This window comes from Crocodylus porosus, unplaced genomic scaffold (assembly GCF_001723895.1).
Source record: "Crocodylus porosus isolate Cpor-Errol unplaced genomic scaffold, CroPor_comp1, whole genome shotgun sequence".
Taxonomy (NCBI): Eukaryota; Metazoa; Chordata; order Crocodylia; family Crocodylidae; genus Crocodylus; species Crocodylus porosus.
The window spans coordinates 180,096,209-180,108,850 of record NW_017728886.1 but is presented as its reverse complement, the minus strand read 5'-3'; positions in this window follow the sequence as shown (position 1 = coordinate 180,108,850).

Here is a 12,642-nt window from a genome sequence, read left to right as displayed (position 1 = left end):
TTCTGTTTGTCATGCATCTGCTGACACATGATAAAGTGCAGTTAGCTTTGCATCATGCTGATGACTCATGTTCATCTTGGAGTCCACTAGGACTCCGAGATCCTTTTCCACTTCTGTGCTGCCAAGCAGGTCATTTCCTAGGCAGTAGGTGTGCTGGACATTTTTCCTCCCTAGGTGCAGCACTCTGCATTTCTCCCTGTTAAATTGCATTCTTTTGTTTTCTGCCCATTTGTCCAACCTGTCCAGGTCTGCCTGTAGTTGTTCCCTGCCCTCCGGTGTGTCCACTTCTCCCCACAGTTTTGTATTATCTGCAAACTTGGACAGAGTACACTTCACTCCCTCATCCAAGTCACTGATGAAGACATTGAAAAGTATCAGTCCAAGGACCGAGCCCTGCGGGACCCCATTGCCCATACCCTTCCAGGTTGATACTGACCCATCTACCACCACTCTCTGGGTTTGACCCTCTAGCCAATTTGCCATCCACTGGACTGTGTAATCATCCAAGTCACAGCCTCTTAATTTTTTCACCAGTATGGGGTGGGATACCATATTGAAGGCCTTCCTGAAGTCTCAGTAAATGATATCTACCTGCATCCAGGTATTTTGTAATCTGCTCATAAAAAGAGACTAGATTAGTCAGGCATGATCTACCTGCTATGAACCTGTGCTGGTTTCCCCTCAGCATAACTTTTCTTGCTGGGCTCTCACATATATATGAGCCTTAATAATCTTTTCAAAGACATTACCAAGGATGGAGGTGAGACTGACTGGCCTGTAGTTGCTTGGATCCTCCTTCCTCCCCTTCTTGAAAATAGGGACATTGTCCCTTTTCCAGTCCTCCGGGACCTGGCCTGTGTGCCACGAGTGCTCAAAGTTCTTGCCAGTGACTGTGCACTGACATCAGCGAGTGTCTTCAGTACTCTTGGATGGAGTTCATCCCGGCCTGCTGACTTAAATGCATCCAGTCCTTCCAAGTGACTCTGCACCATCTCAGGGTCAACGCTTGGTGGTCTGTGCCCTGGTGTTGTCTATCTATGATCCCATTGTGAGACTTGTCTTGCCCCTTGTTTAGGAACACTGAGGCAAAGAACTCATTGAGGAGTTCAGCCTTGTTCCCCCCCGTCTGTCACCAATTGCTTTTTTCCCATTCAGTAGTGGTCCTATACCACCCTGGGCCTTCTTTTTACTCCCTATATATCTGAAAAACAATTTTTTGTTATCCTTAACTTGGAATGCCATCCTCAGCTCCATGGTAGTTTTGGCCTTTCTAACTGCCTCTCTACAACTATAAGCTGAGGAGGTGTACTCCTCTTTAGTAATTTCTCCCTGTCGTGCCGAGTCTGGCCTCTGCCAGCTTCGTGACTGCCCTCATCGAGGGCACCTCCTGGAGCCTGCTCAGCTGGGCTGGCAGTCAGCTGAGGTCCTGCGCTCTGTCCGCTCCATGGGCCAGCTTCTGCAGGCTCCCCTCCTGATGGAGGCAGCAGCCACCCTGGAAGGCTACCTCTAGGCCCTCCCCATCGCGGACGCTGTGGGTGATGCCTTCCCACCATTGCCGGTCATTCCAGCAGTGGCCAGTGAGCTGGCTGACCAGCCCAACACACTGCTGAAGCTTCCTGTGCCCCCCAGAAGCAACACGGGCATGCCCAGGTGCTGGCCGGCTGCCCTGACCCCAGCGTAGCACACACTGTACATGGCACCCACCGCTAAGAAGACTGGCAACCTGCAGTGGAGATTGGTGCATGGCATCCTGGCCACTGGCACCTTTGTGTGCCATGTGGACCTATGGCCTTGGCGGCTTGCCTGTTCTGCCCGGGGGTGCTGGAAGAAAACATTTTCCATGCCTTCTTTGATTGAACCCAGCTGCGGCCGCTCTTTACCACCCTCAAGGTGCTGCTTCGGGCACTGGGCCAGGACTTTTCAGAGGACACCTACCTCTACTCTTTCCCATACTGGGCGGCTGAGTGAGGCACAGTCAGCCTGGCCAACTTCCTGGTGGGCCAGGCCAAGATGGCCACCCTGAAGAGCTGGTGAAACCAGCTCGCTGGCACTGGGATGGACAGTGCCCTGCAGCTCTTCTGCCTGCTGGTGCAGGCCCGCCTCTCATTTGAGTTCAAACATGTGGTCCTCCGGCAGACAGTGCCCACTTTGAGGAATGCTGGGCTGTCGAGGGAGCACTGTGCCAAGCTGAGAAGGGATGCCTGCTCCTTGCCCTGTGATGCCACCACCTGCTCAGGGTGTGTGGGTGGGTCCAGCAAGCTGAGACCTCGGGTTTTGTCCATGCAGGCTGACCCCTAATGTCCTGAGGCCCCCCGGGGTGTCCCCACTGGCAGAACTGTATATATGTACATACTACTTTTTTCTTTGTGTTTTGATTTTTGTTTAGGGTGTGAGGGCAGGCCTTGCAGGCCATGAGCCCAGGCCTTGTCCTTGAGGCCCAAATAGCTATTTGTTAAAAATATTATTCCTTTGAAAAGCTGATGTACTGTTAGAAAAAAAATATTATTTCAAGCTGGAGAAACTTGATCACTCTAAAAGACTACCTGAACCAAAATGTACTGAATGCTGGCAGTTTTCTGTTTGCAAATGAGCTTTGCCAAGACTATCTCATTGTAGCAGTTGCTTTGCATGTACAGTCCACAAAGTCTGCATTGGCAGAGTATGAATCCTTCTCTGTTGTGGCCAATGAAACCACTGACCCTCATGATAACTACATGCTGCACATTTTATTTGTACTGGGGAGCTGGACAGACAAGGACTTACCTGTGTTTCAAGCAGAGCTGGTCCACCTCACGTCTGTCAATTTTTCTACCATGTCTCAGGCCATAGTGAATGTAATTGTAAGCTATGGCTTAGACTTTAACAAGATCTCAGCATTCCTTTCCAACAATGCCATGTATATGTGTAAGACTTTCTCCAGTGTGTTCCAAGGAATAATACCCAACACATTTCATGTCACCTACAATATTCACATTCTGTCTTTAGTAAGTGATGTCTGGCGCACACACCATTCCTCAATGTGGATAGCCTTGTGTCCTCCTTCAAGAAAGCATTCAAGCACTATCCAGGCTGTAAGGTCCAGTACAGAGAGTCCCTCACCAGTCAAAGTGCTGCTGCCATGAGAGACTGTGCTCACAAGGTGGAATTCATGGTTCAGTGTGGTCTGTTACCATGCCAAGCATATGAAGTACTATCAGCAGTTTGGGAGCAAGGAGCTTGAAATCACACCCAGCACACAGTGCATGCTCAAGCTTCACAGTCTCTTCAGGTGAGGTGAAATTCAAGATCATGTGATTGTTTGTGGCTGAAAATGCCACTCAGTTCATGGAACTTCTAACATGGTTTGAAAGCTGATAGGCTGTGATCCGCAACACACACAACAAGCTGATGCATTTGACAAGCTGGGATGAAGACAGGGAATCACAAGAACCGTTAAGCTATCCTTGTGAAAAACTAGTGGAGACAGGACCTCTTCCAGGCAATAGCTGTGAAGCTGAACCAGTGCTACAGGTATGACCCATCATTGCCACTGTGGTTTAGACAACTGGCTGCCTCCTTCCTTAGTGCTGTTCTCATTTTATATCCCAACCAGGTGCCTCTTTTGAGTTGTGACTTTCAGTTACTGAAATTAATCCCTGGATGTGGGAAAGAACATGACAATGAACATGCTGTTTATCTGAACTTTGTCAAAGAGTGCTGGATGCCTGTGCCTGTGTTCTGGGACTCTGTGATTGGTTTCCACATCTCGACACCCTCGCAAAATGCTGCCACGCAATTACAATGAACTCAGTAGATGCTAAGTGTCCATGTCAGTGTATGGATAAGTGTTCACCCCAAAGAGGCAGAGAATGTCTGCAACAACTGCTGCTGGGTAGAGCATGCTAGCATTTAATAGCTAATATGAACTGCCTGTCTCAAAGTTAGCATTCTGTTTTAGTACACTTCTTTTTAAAAGATCCTTTAATAAAGTGGATATAGTTGGTATTAGTTACAATTCATGTTGTGTATAGCTTTAATTTAATAAGATAGCTCAGTTTAGAGTTTAAATGCTTAGATTGCTTAATCATGCATCCTTTAATGGCTTCTGTGGGCTTAATCCCCTGATTAAGCCTATGGAAGCCATTAAGGGAAACGTTGTTAAGCAACTAAGCTGCTGTTTTGGGCCATCTGCCAATCTGCAGGGAGGGGCAGGACTGCCAGGGCCCCTTGGCCAGTCAGAGGTATGGTGGGGGGAGGGGGCGGCTGAGCTCAGTCCCTGGAAATATTGGCCCCAGGATCTGCCCACAAAATCAGCCAGCTGCCTTCTTGAGTTCAGTTGACTCCTACACATAAAACATTCACAAGCAAGTAGAGCTGGAAGAACTAGGTTGGATACATTAAGATCTGAATATTCTTTTAGGACTTGAGTCCACCCAAATGGCCTCTTTCATGAGGCTTGAAAAATTTCCATGAGCTTTTTATTATGAGTGGGAAACAGTACTGCGTTAGAATAGATCTTATTCTAGAATGCAGAATGTTGTATACATTTATTAATCTTCTGTTGATGCAACAATGTTTTGCATTTTCTTCAAATGTGCTCTCTGGAGAAGCAGCAATGCTAGGGAATGTAATACAATCTATTCTTATTGTAGTGGCTTTCTGAATGGGTCAAATACAATCCTGAGCTAAGAAAGCACAAATGCATTGATTTTTATTGGGACTGCTGCTAGCGCAATGAAAGGGAAGGGTAACCCTGTAAATGCATTTTGCCTTATATTAACTTAATTGTATTCCATTTTAGTGTTGCTGTAACAATTCTGAGAAGGCTTTTTTAAAGCCTCCAGCTAACTGATATTTTCCTGAAAATTAAATTGGTCACATCAGATTATCTTGGCTTCTGAATTTTAGGTAACTAAATTTCTGCATTTGTTCCACCCACCATTTCTTAGAAACCTTTTTATTGCTTACCTCCTGTATATGCAAACAGCTTCTAAGCATATGATCCTTATACTACAAAACGTTAGGAGCCTTGCATGTTTCATTCAGCCTCATCTGATTTAAACTGCTAAACTTTGTTGCTTCTATAGCTTGGGATGTGTTATGCAACTAAGTTGTAAGAGGAAAAAGTTATGTGGGTGAGAAAGCAGTGGGACAGAGTTGGCATTTTTCCAAATCATTTTAATCTATGCAGTAGGAGGTTAAAAGATAATGACTACTGCAGGACTGAAGAAGGAAAAGGTCCTATGCTTTGTTCCTGGGTGTATCTAAGACTTTGAAAAGTGGAATGCAGATGGTGTGGTGCATCATCACATATAATGCAACATCCATTTTTCACCAGTTAAAAAACAAACAAACAACTAAAAGCTTTACTAATACGCGAAGGGCCTAGGGCTCTATTACTCAGTTAAAGATTGAAACAAAAGAAAAAAGGTTTATTGGAATGTACATTATTTTCTATATCATATGTTATATATAAAAACACAACAAGTAGGCAAAAAATTCAAAAGATGTTGGTTCATTAGTCCTGTAGTCATTAGAATTAAATGTACCTCACTTTCAGATTCATAAAACAAAATCTAGCCACCTTGAGCATCTAGACATTGCATCCAGTGTTTCACTGAATGTTATTTCCACATCAAAATTAATGATTCTAGCTAGCGTTTAAAAACAGTCTGCTGGGCTGTGAAATAGGGGCTACATTACCAGGAGCAGCTAACAAAGCAGAATAGCAGGAGAAAGCCTAGCTTAGTTAGTGGGACCATTAAAGACCACTAAAAAGAAGACAGTGTCATTAATACCTGTGGAATGAAGAGTTTAGAAGGAACCTGGCAGATTAAAATGAACCATGAAGTCAAGCGAATCTCTCAGCACTGCTTGACTAGAAATATTGCTGCCACTGCCAGATGGTTGGTCTTAAACTTTTGGGTAGACTAGGAATCAAAGGGGGTATGACTATATCAAAGAACACCCCCTGGATCTCCCTGCTGTTCCCCGCCCCCCACCCTCCCTTGTTATGTGCAGAAACAGGAATTCATGATGTTGCAGCACAAGAAGTAAGGTATATTCTTTACTTCCTCATGTACTGTAAAGAGAGGTAGTTAACCATGTTAGTCTGACAGCAGGCAGGGGTGGATGGCTCCTTATGGTGCTTGTACACATGCAGGGAGGCTGCTCCGACATGCTATAATTACAGTTTCATAGTTTCATAGTTGATAGGGTCAGGAGGGACCTGAGCAGATCATCAAGTCCAACCCCCTGCCATGGCAGGAAAGAGTACTGGGGTAAAATGACCCCAGCGAAGTGTTCATCCAGCCTCCTTTTAAAGACCCCCAAGGTAGGAGCGAGCATCACTTCTCTTGGAAGTTGGTTCCAGATCCTAGCTGCCCTGACTCTGAAGTAGTGCCTCCTGATGTCTAGCCTGAATCTACCCTCTGCCAGCTTGTGACTGTTTATTCCTGGTCACTCCTGGTAGTGCACGGGGGAACAGGGATTTCCCCAGTGCCTGCTGGTCCCCTCTAACTACTTTGTAAACAGCCACTAGTTCCCCCGCAGCCTTCTCTTGTGAAGGCTGAATAGGTTCAGGTCCCGTAGCCTCTCCTCGTAGGGCCTGCCCTGCTGCCCCTGGACCATGCAAATGGCCCTCCTCTGGCCCCTCTCCATGTTGTCCACATCCCTCCTGAAGTGCCAAGCCCAGAACTGGACGCAGTACTCCAACTGCGGCCTGACCAGTGTTGCATAGAGGGGGAGGATCACCTCCTTGGCCATGCTTAAGATGTATCTGTGGATGCATGACAAGTTATGGTTGGCCTTCCTGACCGCGTCCCCACGCTGTTGGCCCACGTTCATTTTGGCATCAATAATGACTCCAAGATCCTTTTCTGCCTCTGCACTGATGAGAAGGGAGTTCACAAGCCTGTAGGTATGGTGCTGGTTCTTCCTCCCCAGGTGCATCACCTTGCACTTGTCAGTGTTGAAACCCATCCAGTTCTCATCCATACACCCCTGTAACCTGTTCAGGTCCAATTGCAGCCTATTCCTCCCTTCTAGTGTGCCCACATCCCCCCACATCTTCGTGTCATCTGCGAATTAGAACAAGGTGCTTTTTACCCCCTTGTCCAAGTCACTGATGAAGATGTTGAACAGTGCAGGCCTGAGGACTGAGCCCTGCAGAACCCCACTGCCCACATGCCTTCAGATCAAATAAGACCCATCCACCACCACTGTCCGGGTGTGGCCCTCCAGCCAATTAGTGACCCATCTGACTGTGTAGGTATTGACGCCACAGTCGCCACAGTGTGTTGGAGCACACTCGATTAATCAAGTCTGCTGGCGTGTGGTAACTGGCGTGTTCCAGCCAGCCTCTGCATCTCATTAATCCACATTCCTGTGCTTCAAAATGGAGGTGGGGGCACTTTGACTAAAATGCAGATGAATATTCCCCACTTCCCTTCCCCTTGGTGCTCAGAGGCATATCCCCTTCCCTCCCCCACTTCACTCCTGTTTTCCCTACTGTGCCTCCTGAGCACCAAGGGAAAGGGAGGGGCATAAAAAAGTCCCTGGAGGCTCCTGGGATACCTGCATCAGAGTGGGAGGCAGGGTGGGGAAAAGGCTGGGAGCTGGGGGACTCAGCTACCCCTACAGTGGAGATTGCTGCCCCTGCACCTCTTTTTGGGAAATCCTGGATCTGTCCCTACTCCAGGCTATTATTTTCCTGAAGAACATATGGTTACTTGGTCTGGATTCCATTGCAATGCTACACTAGAGCTCTGTTTTATGGTTTCTTTCCAAGATCCTTGGACAAAAAGCACATTAAGATGGAGTACATTTCAGTAATGTAGAACAAAATGCAATTAGTTTCCCTTCCCATTCTTTGTTTTAGCAGCAATCCCAATAAAATGAATGAATTTGTCCCTCCTTAGCTCCAGATTATATTTGCCCAAAATGGGCCAGATTCTCAGCTGGTATAAATTAGTGCAGCTCCAGTGAGATGGAAAAATTGAGAAGTGAGGTTGTTTTGAGCGCCATGAGGCACTATTAAGCTTACCAAGAGGGTGGCTTGCAAAGCTCTGTGTTTATCAACATACATACTGTATGATTTTAAGGCTCCCAAGAGGCTTCTTGCCTTTTCTGTCTTCAAGACTCTTTTTTAGACTTCCTGAACAATAGTTTATCTAAGTTTTACCTTTCCTGCTCCTCAGTTGCTAGCCATGTCTATTATTGGTGCTTATAATGCTGTTTTTGGACCAGCTGGAAAAGTGTAATGGGCAGGTAATAACCTACCATTGTTACTGCAGTAATTTAACTCTTCACAAGAAAGGAAGAGGGTCACTAATTAATGATGTCAAGGTATGTAGAAGGCATGTGTTAGGTTAGTTAATGGTGGAATATCTGAAGACTCCAAAATCATACAAATTTCTTGCTCAAAAGGAAAGAATATATTGGGCCTTGTGGAGCTTAAAAGGCACGTTTTCTTTTCATGAATGTGCACTTTGGTTTTTCAGAGTTCGGTTCCGATTTCTCCCTCATACAGCTTTAAAAGCAGAGTAACTACAGTTGCAAAGTACCCATATTGTCCACTTTTCACAGTATTTCTTCTGCATGTGTTAGCCACACAGGCTTTCTTGATGTTCCGGTCATCAGTGCCACACAGTAGATGCAGAAGCCTGTAACTGCTCAGTATACTGGGACTGGGGAAGGCCTGGTTTCTCCAAAGTGATATTGTCTTAGATGTTCAGTGTATTTTGGCTATTGAAAATGTACCAGGCGGAGGCGGCCTAAGGTCACTGTGCTCTACCCTAGCACCCCTCACCGTGTCCAGTTCACCTATAAGGCACCCTTCATTCTTGCCCGCCACATCTTGATCATAAATATATTAAAGGGAGGCTGCCTCTCATCTTCCTGGTCATGGTGTTCCTGCTACCCTGCATCTTGCTTCTAAAAGGGGTTCTGAGCACCCCAGCCTTATGGGCTATGCGTGGCTCCAACCACCCCTGTACCACGCCCCAAGCCTTGCAGATGTACCACACATTGTTTGGTCTGTCTCGCTCTCTGCACCCTCTCTGGTGCTCGGGCTCTCCGCAGCTCTCGTCTCACAACCGTGTCCCACAGGCATGAGCTCACCACAGCCCTTGTCTCTCACGCTACTCCCTTTGCCCTGGGCTTCTCGCTGCCCCCTTGCTCTGTGGGTTACCACGCCCACACTGGGGCTGGGGTCCATGCACCCCCAATGCTGTGCCCTCTCCAGCACCAGTGTCCCCACGCTACCGTGGGTCCCCTATGAGGCCTCCTCCAACCCCTAATAGCCTTGCCCACACCACCGGTCATAAACCATCAACACAAACTCAAGCCCTTTGGCTACAACGTAACCTAAGCCATCTGGCCATAATCACATTCGAGCCTGTCACAAGGTTTCTCCATCTCTCACCCGTAACAACTGCCCAAGCATTCTGGCCTCCTCCTTTTCCTCACGCCAGCCGAGTTTCTACCCCTTTTGGCAGCCAGCAGGAAACACCTGCCTGGCCTCAGCCTGGGAGTTATATACGAGTGAGGCCCTGTCCCTTCTGGTCAGCTGACTCTTCACTGATTACCCTGGCAACCCGCAGCTGGGCTCCTTACTTGCTGCCCCACAAGTAGCAGGCTCCTCAGTGCCGTGCTACAGGAAGCAGGTGTAATTAGAAGATGACATAAATTGCAGTGTACCAGTTTCCAAGAGCCTGAACAAGAGTTAATATCAGCTTTATACATCCTCCCTCAACTTCTACTTGTTGCGTTTGGTGACTACTTGAGGACCATCCTGTTTATATTGGGGAAGATGCTCTTGGGGGAGTTTCTCTTGATCCTCACTAGAGCAAGTGAGGTCAGAATCTGATCCTCAAGCTTTCCACCAACACATCTGTTTCATTTATTGTAACATTAAGTCAGTTAAGGTCTTTCATTAGGTCTTCTAGTATAGGTTATTTTTACTATATGTTCTATCCATCTATTAAACAGTGCAGTACTCTCTGTCTTACACTCCCCAGAAGGTTGCAGTAGTTTATTAGTAATGAAGTAGTGTTAGAAACCAAGGACCAGATTTGGCATCACTTTACACTTTATGCGGCATTTACACTTTGGTGGAAGTTGCTTGTACTCGAATTCTGTTCACAGAATGGAACCAATTGTTGAAGAATAGGAGGCCTGTCAATTGGTGGAGAACCAGGCTGGTTTCTGATATCACTTTACCCACAATGAAAATCCATTAACTTTAGTATCTCTTGATTTACTACAGTCTGAAGGCAGAATCAAGCCTACAACTGGCACCAAATTTGGAGCTGGAGCAAAAGGTTTCAAAACCTACCTTGTCTAACCCAGTGCTTTAAATACCTTTTTTTAGTGAGTTGTGTTTATACTGTATACATTGACACTGTTCCCTCAAATATGGGCTATCTCTTGGCCACATCTTTCCCTTTGCTGGAAATAACACACTGAATTTTCCCCCCGTTTAAATTCTTTTAGCCACAGCGGGGCTAGCAGCCAACTTCTTTTCTAAGCTCTTCTTGTCTCAGGCTCCATCCAGATGTATTCAGAGAGAGACTTGATCAAAGCAGACAGTGCTGCAATTGAGCCTTTTCACGGTTAGCTGTAAAATGGCAGTGTGTTCCCAGGAAAATTCCACAGTTCTCTGTCAGGCTGCTTTGATGAGGCCAGCCAAGGCTGCCCAGACAAACTCAGTAAAGATGTGGTCTTCCCTAGCATTTTGGATGGCACAAAGGGCAGAAAGAGACCAAACACAAATGTTTCGTTGGTAACATGAGTAGGGGGAAGAATTTCATTTTCTCTGTGGTAAGTCTGATTTTTTTGAGACCCCTAAGTGACCTGTATCTGATGATATTATTTATCATGTTGTAATCTTTTCTTAAATGGAAAGGACCATTGAATAGTTTATTCAGCATTTTCTTGCTTGACTCTTTACATATAATGTTGTACTCATCATCAAAGTGACAATAATCAGTAGCATAACTGGGGTGGGGGGAAGAGGACCACAGCAGCACACCCAGATGCTGCCTTTGGGGGTATGTAAAAATAGTTATTGCTACAGCAGCAGTCAGCTGTGCTGTTGCCACCAGTACTGCCCAGGGCACAGCGCTGCACTGCTATACCTCTGGCAGCAATTATGTGCTGCACCTCTGCAAAAGAGTTCCTTTTACAATGCCATTTTTGTATGCGTTGTGTTTAGTATCATATTTGCTACTTAGTATCACAATGTATTGGCAGGCTTATAGATTCCAAAGTGCTTTGTATTATATATGGATAAGGATTTTCTGAAAAACTGTAAAAACAAAGCAAAATTAGTCCAATTTATCAGGCAGCAAAAGTGAGAGGCATATACTGTAATTATAATTCATAAGTATGTCATGAAGATTGACCATTGTCTATCCTGCTTATTCTCTGGTTAACTTAATAGTAATAGGCAAGCCTCAAGGATTTTCATAGTCCCTGTGAAGTGAGTGTTGACACTGTTTACTTACCATAGCTTAGGTTTTTTTACCACCAAAACCCCATTATTGCAATTAGCACGAAATCGCCACATTTTTGGCAGTATAAAGGCAGAAACCTCAGACAGATCGCGGCCCAGTTACTAGTCTGTGCCAGCCTCTCTTCATTGCTTGGCTACTTCTGCTGCCAAGATCTAAACCTAATACAGCTGTGCCTACCTTTCTTTTCCCACAACCAAATCACACTGGATGATGAAGCTTCTGTCTCCACTGTCCATGCTACTCGTTTGGGTTGGTAGATCTTTGGTTTTCAGGCCTGCTAGTCTGGCAGTTTACCAGACATATCTTCATGTTCACAGGATGTAAAACTTTGGAAATAATACACAACTTTGGATGTTTAAGAAGAGTACTTAAATACATCATGCAAACATGCATACCCCATTTGAGTCAACGTTACCTGATAACATATTTACGTTCCCTTCCTGAATAGTTTCCAGAGTAGGGGTTGGGTTGTGTTTTGTGTATTTTATTTATTTTTGAGGATGGCCTTTGATAAATTTTGAATTGCTTTTATTGGCTGTATGAGGCAATGAACACTTTATTTTATCTCCTTACTCAGTTTTACTCAAATAAACTCCCATTACAGCAAGGGTTCGTCTGGAAGGGAATACTTGCATCTGTTGTGGGTCAGGGTGAAGGGCTGAAATCTAGAACCATATTTCGTTTCTTTCACTCCTCTTATTGCATAGTCTTTCACCACACACTCCTATACTTTTTGAAGAGGGGTTTAAAAATCCAGGTCTGTTTTCAATAGTTAACTGAGCAGAATAAATTCAAATAAAGAAAAAGGCAGCACTCTGGCTGTGGATAGTTGCAGAACTAAACCATTTTAAAAGAGTGTTGCCATGCAGTAGTGTGCATGGCTGAACAAATGTAAGACCCCTTTTATACATTACAGGCATAGTGTAATTAACTGTTTAATTGCACAATTACCTTAAGACCAGCTACACACTCAAAGTAGGTAACACACAATAAAAAGCTCCATAGATTTCATAGACATTAGGGCTGGAAGGGACCTCGGGAGATCATCGAATCCAGCCCCCACGCAAAGGGCAGGAAGTCAGCTGGGGTCATAGGATCCCAGCAAGATAAGCATCCAATTTACTCTTGAAGGTGTTCAATGTAGGTG